The 12,345-nt window shown below is 39.4% G+C and overlaps 1 protein-coding gene across 2 annotated transcripts in view; it reads left to right on the forward strand.

Moving 5' to 3' along the window:
* Positions 1-4,046: 4,046 nt before the first annotated feature.
* Positions 4,047-12,345, forward strand: part of ALS2 (alsin Rho guanine nucleotide exchange factor ALS2) — a 212,037-nt gene continuing 203,738 nt past the window's right edge. The window contains exon 1 of one of the 2 annotated variants that reach the window (XM_090144202.1): positions 4,047-4,882. The gene's annotated coding sequence lies outside the window, so the exon portion shown is untranslated. Of the gene's footprint in view, positions 4,883-4,918; positions 5,321-12,345 lie in introns of those variants that run through there. The other variant, XM_090144203.1, reaches the window with a different exon arrangement.

A 12,345-nucleotide genomic window follows, 5' to 3' on the forward strand; every position in this document is an offset into this window, starting at 1 on the left:
TCTAACTGGTGCTTTATGCCAGTATGTAACACTGCCTTTTGAGGCACAACCTGGACAGGAGCCTGGACCTACCCAGGAGCTGGCTTTGAGCAAGCTTTGAAACAGGCTGGGAAAGAAAATTTTTGCTTATGCTTATACCTTGTTGTGAGACAGTATGTTTTCATGTCACAACAAGATGGGTAGAGCAAACAAATAGCTATTCCTGCTCAGCTGCAGTCATGATGAATCCTTTCATCCCTTGAAGAGTTCTGTGCTGTTTGCAGTGTTTTGGTATGCAATGTACAAACTCCCTGTGTTGAGGTGCTCATAGAAATGAGCTCTGGAAGCATGCTGTGCTGAAGTCTGTTCTGATGGACTACATAAAGGTAACTGTAATTTCATGTATGTGTGGAAACCTAGTTGTGCTTCTTTCTGTAGCGTAAACAGATCTGCATCTTTGAACTGCTTTAGAGCATAAGATGTACTTGAATTGCTGCTGGTATTTGGAGAAATGGTGGAAAACTGATTAAATAGCAAAAGAACTTCAATGCATCTTGAACTGAAGGTAGCTTAAGTCCTAATGCAGCTCTTCAAGGCGGACTGCACTAATGGGAGTCCTGATTATGTAAGTATTCTTGTATAGATTGACACTAAGCATATAGATGTTGTTATTACTAAGGGAAAAAAATAACTTCAATTTCTATATAATGGCTATTCACCTGAGTGAAAATTGTGCTTGTCTCTGGCTTTCTTCACAGCTAGTCTAGTGTTTTCCTTATTTTTTTCTTGTTCCTTAGCCTCAAGTCTCATGTTCTTCTCCTCTAGGTTTATTCTTTCATACTTGAAATGTTCTGCTATCACCATCAGCTGCTGGCATGACTTCAGTGCTCCTTCTTTGTCAGCAATTGTCTGCCTTTTTAAAAAAACCATCAAACAGATCACCATCTCCTGATGGTTAATCTCATATTTCCTATTTAGGAAATATTTTTTCATCAATTATAAATAGAAAATAATGTTGGTATAGTGATATCACAAGTATTTAATCTTTAAAAACATATTTGTCTTAAATTGTGATCTTTTTCTAGCATTTATTATTTTTCAAGACTTTCTCTGCAAATATATTTTAGAAATAGGATCTTTCTTCAACTACGCAGTGTTGGGCTTTCAGAGGAGATATCAAATATACTGAAAATGTCAAGAAATGAACAAATATAGCATTGATGTTATTGCTGCTAACACCTTGTGCTGTTACATCAAAGCTAGGTTGTGGAATTTCTCTTCAGTCTAGGGCAACTGTATAAGAGATGACTATTGTAACCATCTCTCATAGAGGTACAACAGAGTTAATGTTTGGGACTTTGTGTCAGGAATTGCATGGCAGAGATGAACTAAGTCTAGTTGAAATAATCTTTTCAGATGAATTCTGTGCTGTTTAAATAAGCATTAGCCTTTTTATAGGCTACCTGCTCCATCTTGTTTCTCTGTCTCTTCTGGAACTGCGGAGGCTTTCTCTGATAATCCCCCTACTACTAAATACGTTCTTGCATTTTCTCTAACTGTGACTTCTTTGTTGCCACCTCCTCCTGGTGCCTCCACTCTTTTAGTTTGGTTTCTGTAACCTAAAACAAAAATGATTATTAATTGCTATAGCAACCTTGAGTTTGCTTGAACAATCTTGGCAGGAGAAGAGGTTCTTAGCCTAGAGAGCTAAACAGATTGCCTAAATGAAGGAAAGAGGAGTTGGAATAGAGAGAAAACAGGTGCTGGTTAGTGATACTTCACATATGTCTGGTTGGTTCTTCAAATTGGTATTTAAAAATAATGAAAAGTCTACTTTCCCTCTTAACATCTCTAAGGGGATAAAAACCTGAATTACAAGTTTTAGATGTGCTTTTGGGAGGATACAAGAGACTAAGAGGAAGTCTTACAAGTTAAGTGGTTACTCTGACAGGGAGTCAAGGGGTGTAGGACAGCAAAGACAGGAAACATTCAGAGAACAAGAGCTGAGAGAAATATTTAAAGTGCATTTTCTTTGTAGAATGAAAATACAAACACGAAACAAGAGCCTAGGAGATGTGACAAGCAAGGAGGCAATGAAAAATATTGAATGAAGTTTGAGATGTAAATGGAATGGTGGTCTAAATAAGCTATTTTTTTGTAGGAAGATTCATAATGAGAATAAGGGTTATGAAAGAAAGTAAAGGAGGCTAATATTCTTCTTATTCTGAAATTACATGGGTAATTTGCATCACTGACTGACCCTTAAGGTCATGGTCCAAACTAACTTGGAGTTCTTAGTCCTGTAGTTTCACTTGAATGCCTACTTTCCTTTCCACAAACAGAATTGAATAGGGCATGGTACTAATCTCAAAAAAGAAAAAGAAAAAACAAAACAAAACAAAAAAACCTTAGGTCAGACATGTTGCTTTTCAACCATCTGATTTAATTGAAAAAAAAGATAAAAAGTAAAAGATGTTACTCCTAAAAACCTGCTTCTCCTACAAATACCCTCCCTTGAGCGCTATTTCTAGGCTGCAGCTCTTCGAAATCACCCAAGGAGGTCGCTGTTTTCCCCAGTAAATACCATTCTTAAAAAAAAATACAGCACAGAAACAGCAATGAGCTGGTGTCAGAAGAGAATATGCTGTACTGTATAATTAGAACGTTTCAAAAGGTAAACAGAATGTGATGATTAGGATGCACCAGGGCTTGTTTCTCAGAGCTTTGCCTTTATTTTTTTCCCTAAATCTCCACAGCAGCAGAGGTAAAGAACAAAAAATACTCTTACCATTTCTTTTTTTTAATTTTATTTTATTTGTAGTATAAAAACTCTCACTTCATTAAGAACTTAGATTACTATGAGATGCCTTTACGTAGTTGCAACCATGCCAAGGTTTTTGTCAAGAAAGCATTCAGTAGTAGTTTTGGTGCTGCCTATAAAGTGTTTGGTCTTCATGAAAGTACCATAAGCTAGATAGAATTGGCTGAAAAACTTGAATTTGTGTATTGACCAATAGCGGTTCAACTGTCAGTTTTTCATTAATGACTTGGAAAAAAAGATAATTTTAGGACTCAAAATTCAGAGTAATGGTAAATGGATGAAAGTATTGAAGTGTATTTAGGACGAGCAATCTAAGCTTAGGAAAAATCTGCTGCTAAAAGATGCAGCTTTATGTATGCACACACTTCAGGTGAAAATGTTTGTTCTCAACCTTGGAATTTGCATGGGGATACAAGGTGAGTCTGCTGGCTCTTTCACATTGTATGTCATATTAGTCTTCTATTGCATTAGTGGATACTTGGTTCTGTGCGTTTCTTCATACATGAACATCTATAGGTTTGGGTATACACATTTGGCTGGCAGAAAAACAAAGTGAAGTGTAGTCTTCTACAGAGGTTTTACATCATTTTTCAGTTGTTCCCTTCTCACGTTAGAAGGTCATTGTTGCTAAGCACGTATCCTGTGTGCTCCTCTATTCTTTTTCCAACTTTGCTTTCATTTTTTTTTCCATTTGTTCCTGCTGCTCTTGCTTTTTCAGTTTGTTCTTGCGACTTCCTTTTCTTCTCGACTGCTTCTTGCTGCTGCTCTTATTTATTACCTTGTAGGTTTCTTTTTGCTTTTTTTTCCAGGAGAAATCTGAACACGAATATAATAATACATGAGTTCCTTGAAAAATGATTTATCTGTTACAAATTAATGTTTGAAATTACTGAAAAATACATGCTTTACATAATTCCTAAAGTAGTTTTGGCTTATGTAGGACTCTCCCTGTCACTGTGGCCAACTGTGTCTGTTTATTTTTATATAGAGTGCCAAAAGAAAAATAATAGAACATCTAAATACTTGCCTTCATGAGACCTGTTAACTCTTACATTTATTTTGTAGTATTTTATGTCTCAATTTAAGCTATATTTTCCAAACCTCTGCTAAGTTCATATTTTCTCTTGTATTTTTTCCAAGTGTTTTGAGGTTGTAATAAATTAGAGAGTAGGCACAGGGAGTTTAGTCCCAGAAAAGAATAACACTTTGAGGAAAGTGGTATTAAAAAAAAAGGGGGGGGGGGGACCTGACAGCTGATCTGTCAGCCAGAATCACTGCAGTGAAATCAGGAGGTTATGAACTGTCAGCAATGCAGAACCGAGGACGCAGGATCTGTGGAAAGAGCTTGCATCAGCAGAAAGAAATAAGAAATAAAGCTGGGGTCCCCATAGTCCTCCCACCACGGCCCTAGGTGTTGATACTCCTCAGAGCAAAGGAAACTGTCCTAGAATTTGCAGTGATTTAAGATGCTGCTCTCTAAGCATGTCTGATTTCTGGGTTGGTTTTCTTTTTTCAACCTCAGTCTGCTCTCACTTTATGAAAAGGGATAGAGGAGCACTTTGAAAGCTAGTTTAAGATATTTGTGTCTGGGAATTGGAGGTTTTGCTGGGCATTCTGTAGTGCAAAACGGGACTAGCTGCCAAGTGCTGCAGAGCGGCTTGTGCCTTTCCGTGCCTGCCTCAGCACCCAGCTTCTCTCCGCTTTGCGCCTCGCTGCATCTTTCAGCTTGCGGAGGAGCTCCTGCTTCCCGCCAAAATGAGGGGGCTCCTCAGTGCTCCCTGAGGAGCTCCGCGTTGGCGGCTGCGAGCACAGCTTTGTGCCTGCCTGGGTGAGGTGAGGCAGCTGAGGATGCGGGCTCCTCGTAGCCGGCGCCCGATTGGGCTCACCTGCTGCCCCTCGTGAGGTGCTCACTGCCCTCACCTGCTGCAACATGCAGGCAGCAGCTGCTCCTATTGTTTTTGTCAATCTCCCAAAAAGCCGCCACGAGCGGTGGCTTCTCCCCGTGCACGATTGATACTTGGGCAAATAACTAACTAGGAGAACTAAGAGAAGGGCTGGAGCCCCTTACGCGGCGCGTCTGAGGTAAGCCTCCAGCCGGGCTGAGGGGGCCGTGGGGAAGCGCCCCTGAGGGAGGGGCCGCTGGGGGGAGGCAGCGAGCTGTCGGCTGTGTGGTAGCGAGTACCGCGCGCCGGTCTTTATTCTTGTTTTATATGCTTGCATCACGAGGGAGTTGTTTCCATGTATATTTGCATCCATGAATGCCGTTTATTGTCTCTGTGGCCCCGCCTGCCAACCTTCTGCCGCGTGGGCTCTGCTGGTTGAGGTGACCTGTGGGGGCAAGTACCAGAGCCTGGTGGAGCTCGTGCTGTCTGTGAAGGGTTGGAGGCCTTCCGCCTCCTCAGGAGAGCTGGACAGGCTGATGCTGCTGGCTGTCTTGCTGTGAGCAGCTGGACTTGCTCCCGTCTCCTCAAATCTGGTTACCTGCCACCCCCTTCATCATCTTGTGTCATCTCCTCACAGGTACTTTTCATCCCTCTGATTCTTTTTTTTCTGGTTTTCTTGGAAAAACACAAACTTCTCCAAAACCACTATGGCCAAATTGTTGTCAAAGAAGTATGGTGTTGATCTGGCAGTAAGTTTTTTGATACTGTGGTGATTGCTTGCTCACTCTAGAAACATTTCCATCTAAAGGTAAATATTTCCTATTAAAGTGTTAATTTTTATTTTTATGTCATGTTATTACACCTTGGGAATGTGTCAAATTTTAACTGGGGCAAAGTTATTGTTTTAATCTCATTCTGGGTAAGGGATTTACTCTGACATGTAATATTTTGGCTTTTTGAAGAAAAATTTGTTTGGTCTTTCTGCCTCTTATTCTTTGCTCCACCTGAATTAATAAAAAACACCAGGAATCTCATTTTCTGTCTTCATTTATGGTGAAAAAAAATGTAACGGGTACATCATCAGGACTGTAGCAAACCTTGAAACAAAGAAACTAGGTTAAATGTTAAAATTTTGATACAAATAACTATTAACTTCTAATAAATGATTTGTCCTAATCACCTTAAATGCTGCGCTGACTTCTCTGAAGGCTGAGGCTTACGCTTCACAGACAAAATTCTGCATGAGAACTTGAAATATGAAGATTTCTTGAAGTTGTGTGAATTTATTGGTGATTAAGAGCTGAGGAAAGATCAACTATTTTCCTCTCTAAATGATAGTTCAGGATTCATGCTAAGACTTAAATCTATGTCTACAGATTGCATAAAGAATTGCCATTTGCCCTGTGGGTTGTTGCTTTTTCTTTTTGCCTTGTAATTATCTGTCAATGCAATTGTTCCTGTGTTGTTCTATTGTTTCTTCTTTTTAATACCAGACAAGCTGTTTACTATGCTAAGAGTCCCTACTGTTTCACTTTACCCAAAGACCAGCTGTTGGACCAATGAAGGGTAAACAACTGAGGTCTCGGGACGTGCTTTTCACCAGGACTTAATTATTCTCCACTACTACAGCTGCATTCTTCAGTGCTGCTGCTACGGATTGGTTATAAGGAATAATGGTGTTCTACCAGTGGTCAACACTGTGTGTGGATGAATTCTCCTGTATGTAAATACAGGTTACTTAGCAGTTGACAACGTATGATTTTATGTGCAAGTGAATGACTACTAAGCTGCCTTAACTTTATGCTGACAATTCAAAGCAATCTGTAGCTGAAGACTGGCAACTCGTGGTGTATTGCATTGTGTGTGAACCATGACTGAAACCAGTTGCTGATCCAACCAGTACATAGTCAAGGTCATTCCAGGAGAAAGGACAGAGATTTGCTACCATAGGACTTACAATGTCAACTTTTGCCAACTGTTTTTTTCTAAATCTTTGATTGGGAAGGCTCCTCTTCTTTTCTCATGTACAGCTTTTTAGAATTACTTGTTTTTACTCTGGATTTTGTTTCTGTATTTCCTGGCATCTAGAAGAATTCAGAAGACTTGATCCAAGCTGTAAAATCCTGTCTTTAGGGTATAAAAATAAAAGAAGTAAACTGGGGGAAGCAACAATAAAACTGACTCTCACAATTTGAATTGTAGATGCCAATTAAAAAAAAAAAAACAAAAAAAAAACTCAGAGAAGTAAAAGAAAACCTTGAGGCTTGATTTAACTGCTGCCTTAACCTCTCACTATGTTTTGCACAGCTGTAAGCCCTGAAACTCTTCAGAATAATTTGTCAGTGCTTTATAATGAACAGCTCGTGTAATTGTAGTGGCCCTCGCAGGTAGCTGCTTCTCTGCTTGGAGATCGCTTGTTCTCTCATTACTGAAGGTGGTGAGTTCCATTCTGGCTCATGCTACAATGAAGATCCAAAGATTTGTTCATTGGTGCTTTACACAATTAATAATGGTGAATATTCTAATATTATAGTTTCCTTTCTGTAATTTACACAACTTACCATTCAAAGGTCCTGATTTTGGAAACTCATGGTTTGATTTTTATTTTAGAAATTATGTGACTCCATAGATTGTCGTAACTTTAGCAGCAGCAGCAGTAAGTTCTTGGCTTTATGAGAGAATTAACCTACAAAAAATGACATTTCACATTTCAGTGAATAAGTTCAGTATTAATGTTCTGTGAAGACCTATTTGGAAGGGTTGGTGTTGTTTTTTTTTCTGAATGAGACTCTAAGAGGTACGTTTGCAAACAAAAGAGGCTTTACTTTGCTCCCTGTCTTGAGGTGAGTTGATGTAGAGCAGGAAGTTGATTTTAGTACTACTTATTGTCCACTGCTCTTTTTGCCAGAATTCTGGAGTAGTTAAAAAAAAAAAAATACTGTGAACATTGAATATATGGAATATGACAATTAGAGTTTAGCATTTTTATTTTTTATTTTTATAACATTTTACTTACTAGAGTGAGAGATAAAGCAAAAAATATATATATTTTGTGATTCTAATTGGCTATTTTATTTTGTTTTCGTTTATTGACTGATTCTGCTTTGAGGACATTTGCTATAAATTCCACTGAAGCTGCCCTCCTTGAGCACATCAAGTAAATAGATACCAATAGACTTGTCCAGGCTGTATAGCGAGTTGTAGAGAATAAGCTGTGTTATCGGTCTTTCTCCTGTGTTTCTAGAGTTCCTGGTACTCAGCAATACCTCAGTCAGAAACCTGGCTTAACTGGCTGGAAAACATAACTATCTCGTTAAGTTTTCTGCAGTGTCACCATGTATCTTGCTTTAAGTAATGCATTTTCTGCAGCTGATTTTCTTTTAGAATCCATCCAGCCTGGTGTGTGTGGTTTTGTATTTAACTTGGATTGGTATGTACCTGGACAAGAAAATTCATGAAGTCTTTTGTGTTTTTTTCTCAATTTTAAAAGATCTCAAGCAGAAAGCACTTTGCGCTTTGATGATAAAAGTAAAAGAAAGGATGTGCTAGGGAAGTGGGGTGGATTTTCTTTCATATGAAGAATGACATTTCTTTCATATGAAGAATAGCAATGATTTATTGAAACCTACGAGCATTACTTGTGCTTTGACTAGAAAGAAGTGAGTTCACAGTATCACTCTTTTAGAAGTGTACAAATTCCCATTATAAATAACATTCTTCCTAAGAAGAACAGGCACAGGGCAGAAAGCATGCATCAAGCCCAGCTTAGCTAGGTGTTGGAGGGCAGGCTTAGTCTCACTTTGCTCTGCATGGCCTCACCACAAGCACCACATGCAGGTTCAGGCATCGCAATATAAGAGGGATGTAAAACAATCAAAGAGCATCCGCAGAAGGGCAGCAGATATGGGGAAGAGACTGAGGACAAGATGCGTGAGTAGTGGCTGAGTCCCTTGGTTTGCTCAGTCCAGAGCAGGGGAGCTGAGGGGAGGCTTCATGATGGCTGCAGCTCTTTACGGGGAGCGGAGGGGCAGTGCTGAGCTCTGCTCTGTCTGACAGCGACAGGACCCGAGGGAATGGCGTGGAGCTGTGTCAGGGGAGGGGCAGCTGGGGGTCAGGGAGAGGTTGTGCACCAGAAAGTGGTGAGCGTGGCCCTGAGCTGCTGGAGTTCAAGAAACATTTGGACAGTACTCTCAGATTTAGAGTTTGATTTTTGAGTGTGCTGTGTGAAGCCAGGAGGTGGTCCTTATAGGTCCCTTCCAACTTGGAAGACTGATTCAATTCTATAATTCTATGAAAGTGCCCTAAGAATGCTTAGATGCTGTTGTAGTCAGACATTTTAATCTTAAGAGAAGAATCTGACGAGGGATTCCTGACAGTATAAGCAGGTGGCAGTAATTGATCTTTTTCGCTATGAATATGGTCTAGAGAAGCCAATATTGTTGGGCTGCAATTGTCAAGAATTTTCACTATGATGCTTAGTGTGTAAGGCAAAGTAATGGTCAATAATGTAAAATTAAGGTGCCTGACCAAAATAGAAGCAAAGGAAGTGGAAACGCAGTCTTGTTTTTAGAACTTTTCATAAAAGTTAAAATGGAAAGAATTTTAAGTTTATACCAAAAAAAAAAAAAAAGTAGTCAAAGTTGCGGAGCGGTCAGAGCAGATTTCCGTTTGTGTAATACTACATTCAGGCTTTCTGTCGGCTTTCTTTGTTCAGATCTCTGAAACTAAAGACCAGATCTTGGTCAGGTTGGGCAGAGCTGTTTTGTTCAGAATAGTTTTCCTCTGAACATCTGTGCTGCAGCTGTGGCTCAGTGCCATTGGTCTCAGCAAAGAAGTAGCCAAACCATGGATGAGAGAATAGCTTTAGTTCTAAATTTGACTTTTTGAAAAAGTGATTATGGTTTTTAAATACCTCGCCCCAAGAGAAATGTGTGACTTGTTGTCACAGTCTCTTCTGGCAAATGTTATGGATTTCTGTTAGCCTTATAAAATGTGTTCTTTCTCAATGTCTAGGGTGGTGAAAAGAATGACTTAGCTTCAATAAGAGCTACTGGCTCTGTGCTCCAGTTGGGAATTGAGGTGCAAGTCAAAATTAATGAAACAACTCTTTGTGCTTAAGTTTGGCATTAAAGGCAAAAGTTATGATAATAGTTTTTTTTTTGTTTTTTTGTTTTTTTTTCCTGAAACCTGTTAGCAGCCAGCAGTAGTAATGGGACTGTCTTAATTAATAAAAGGTTCCAGGTAACCTATGACCCAGACTGGAGCTGCTAGATCACTATTGCCCATTTTCTGACCTGTACTCCTACGAAATTCACGTGTTCTTTTTTTTGTTTGTTTTTAAAAAAGAGGGGAAGAGGATCTGTAAAATAGCGCTCTCACTTCCTGACGCAGCCCTAGGAGACTTTTTTTTTTTTTTTTTTTTTTTGCTGCTGTCAGCTAAAATGTAAGGCTAAACTGTAGAAGTAACCAGCAGTAGATAATCTTTCCAATGTGTATTTGGGGGACTCATCTCCTAAAAGAGGGAACTTCAGACCCAGAGAGGAAGGAGTGGAATTTTCTTTGAAACAAACGAGCTACTCTGCTGTGGGCGTTCAGTACTTTTCTCTGCAGAGCTGTCCTGTGGGATGACACGTTAAGGCACCAGCAGAGAGAGCCATTGTTTCAAGGATGTGTAAAAGCTCTATAGAACGCTATGAATTGCTGTGAGGGCACAGCACTGGATTTTGTGTTACTGCAAAAGCTCATGTTACTTTTTGGCAGAAAAAAAAAATCTTTAAGGAAGGACCTTCTCTCCCCACCCACAAATATCTGGACAACGTTCCATAACAGTTAGAATGATGTACTTGGTGCTTCTGCTTTTTTATCCATCTTGCAGGGTATAGCCTGGAGTGAATGACTTAGCACATATGCAGAGCTTTTTGTCTTAAAGAGTCGGAGAAGTCTCATTTCCCTTGGGATGTTGGACAGAAAAGGCTGAGGGAAACACAAATTCCAACTAAATATGCCTGTATGAACCTCATAACTTACATGAAACATAGTGGAGATCAAATCCAATGTATCAGTATGAACAGTTTTCTAAAGTTGTTAGCACTGTTGAGGCTTAGAACATCGTCAGCGCGGCTGAAAATGCTGCATCTTTTGTGTGGGAGAGTTGCTATTGTCCTGTTCTGAGCTTCCTTCTGAGAGAGTACACGAGTCTTGTTCTGGTTGTAAAGATGATAATCCAAGCTCAAGAAGGAACACAGCATTCACAGCTGTTCTCTTCCCTGTGACTATTTGTAAAGCTAAAACAGGACATGTGTAGCTGCTTGGCATTTGCTTGGCCTTTTTTTTTTTAAAAAAAAAAAAAGGGACCTCAGCATTGGAACAAATTTCAACAGGAAGATTGACTGAAGCTGCAGTTTCACACCTTGCTGCATGCTGGAAGCTTCCTGAACACTGGAACAATTGAGGATGATCTTAGTTGGTGGATGATCTCTCACCTTGCCAAACCTTTGTAGTGTGGGGGTAATGAAATCTGAAACTAGGCAAGTTTTGCATAGTTCTGAATTTCATCACAAATCACATCTTGCACTTCCCAATTCTTGCCTGGGGGAGAAAAACTCTGCCTCCAGAAAGGAGGCAACGCCTGCATTGTTCCCCTGTGCTGGCTGATTATACTGACTTAATCATAATTGAGGAAGGAGTCAGATACCAGCTTTGTATGTGATACTGGCATGTAGAGCCCTGTACAATCTAAGGCTGGTCCTTTTTTGATGAGACAGCAAGAAGAAAGTAGTGATGGTAGTAGTATGAAAAACAGCTTTGCTGATATCTCTTTCATTTGTCTCTAAAAACTGTGAACTGCAGATTGAAGAGCAAGGAAAGCACCTTTTGGTAAACAAACACCTTTAAATACTCAAGAAATAGTGATTTTGGGATATCTACTTCAAGCATCGAGAAACTACAGTATATGCTAAGAAAACCTATGTGGTTCAGACTATGGAATAAAAATATCTAGAGGTAGATGTTCTTTAAATAAGACTATTTTCTTCCAAGGACAGCCAGTACATAAAAAAGGAAACTTCCCAAGATTGCTTTTAGTTTGGTTTTGTTTTTTTTTTTTTTTTTTTTGCATTTGTTTGAGCCTTCAGGAGCTTCTAAGCTGGAAGTGAATTTTCACTAATATCTTTACAGATTTAATTCTTGTTATTTCATATTGTGGTAAGTTTAAGGGCTTGATTCACAGGGCTAAACCAGGTACAGAATCAATCAGGAGCACAATCAAGGAATGAATGCTTGCTGCTCTGGATGATATTAAGGTTATTACTCTTCTTACTGCTTTTCCCATTGTTTTGCAGCTTCCCTTTTCCCTTGCCAGAAAAGAAAATCTCATAAATAAGGGGGAAGAATTGTAATTGCCTCGTTCTGCTTCTATGGCAGTGAATGATAGCGGGAAGCACTCATGAAATTAGAATAATGGGACAGTTTTCAAGTTATCTCAAATAAGCAGTTTTACAAGCACCCCACCAAAACGTAGCCTATAATGGAAAGCCCTTTATTTACATTACTGGAATCCTGCATTATTTTTGGCATGTTGGGATGCATCTTATCTTTCTCACCTCTTTCTCAGTTTAAAGACTTTTCACCTTTGTATGACCCTAATGATCAGAGATTTCAAGC

The sequence above is a fragment of the Phasianus colchicus genome, chromosome 7 (assembly GCF_987193195.1).
Source record: "Phasianus colchicus chromosome 7, bPhaCol1.hap1.1, whole genome shotgun sequence".
NCBI classification, from domain to species: domain Eukaryota; kingdom Metazoa; phylum Chordata; class Aves; order Galliformes; family Phasianidae; genus Phasianus; species Phasianus colchicus.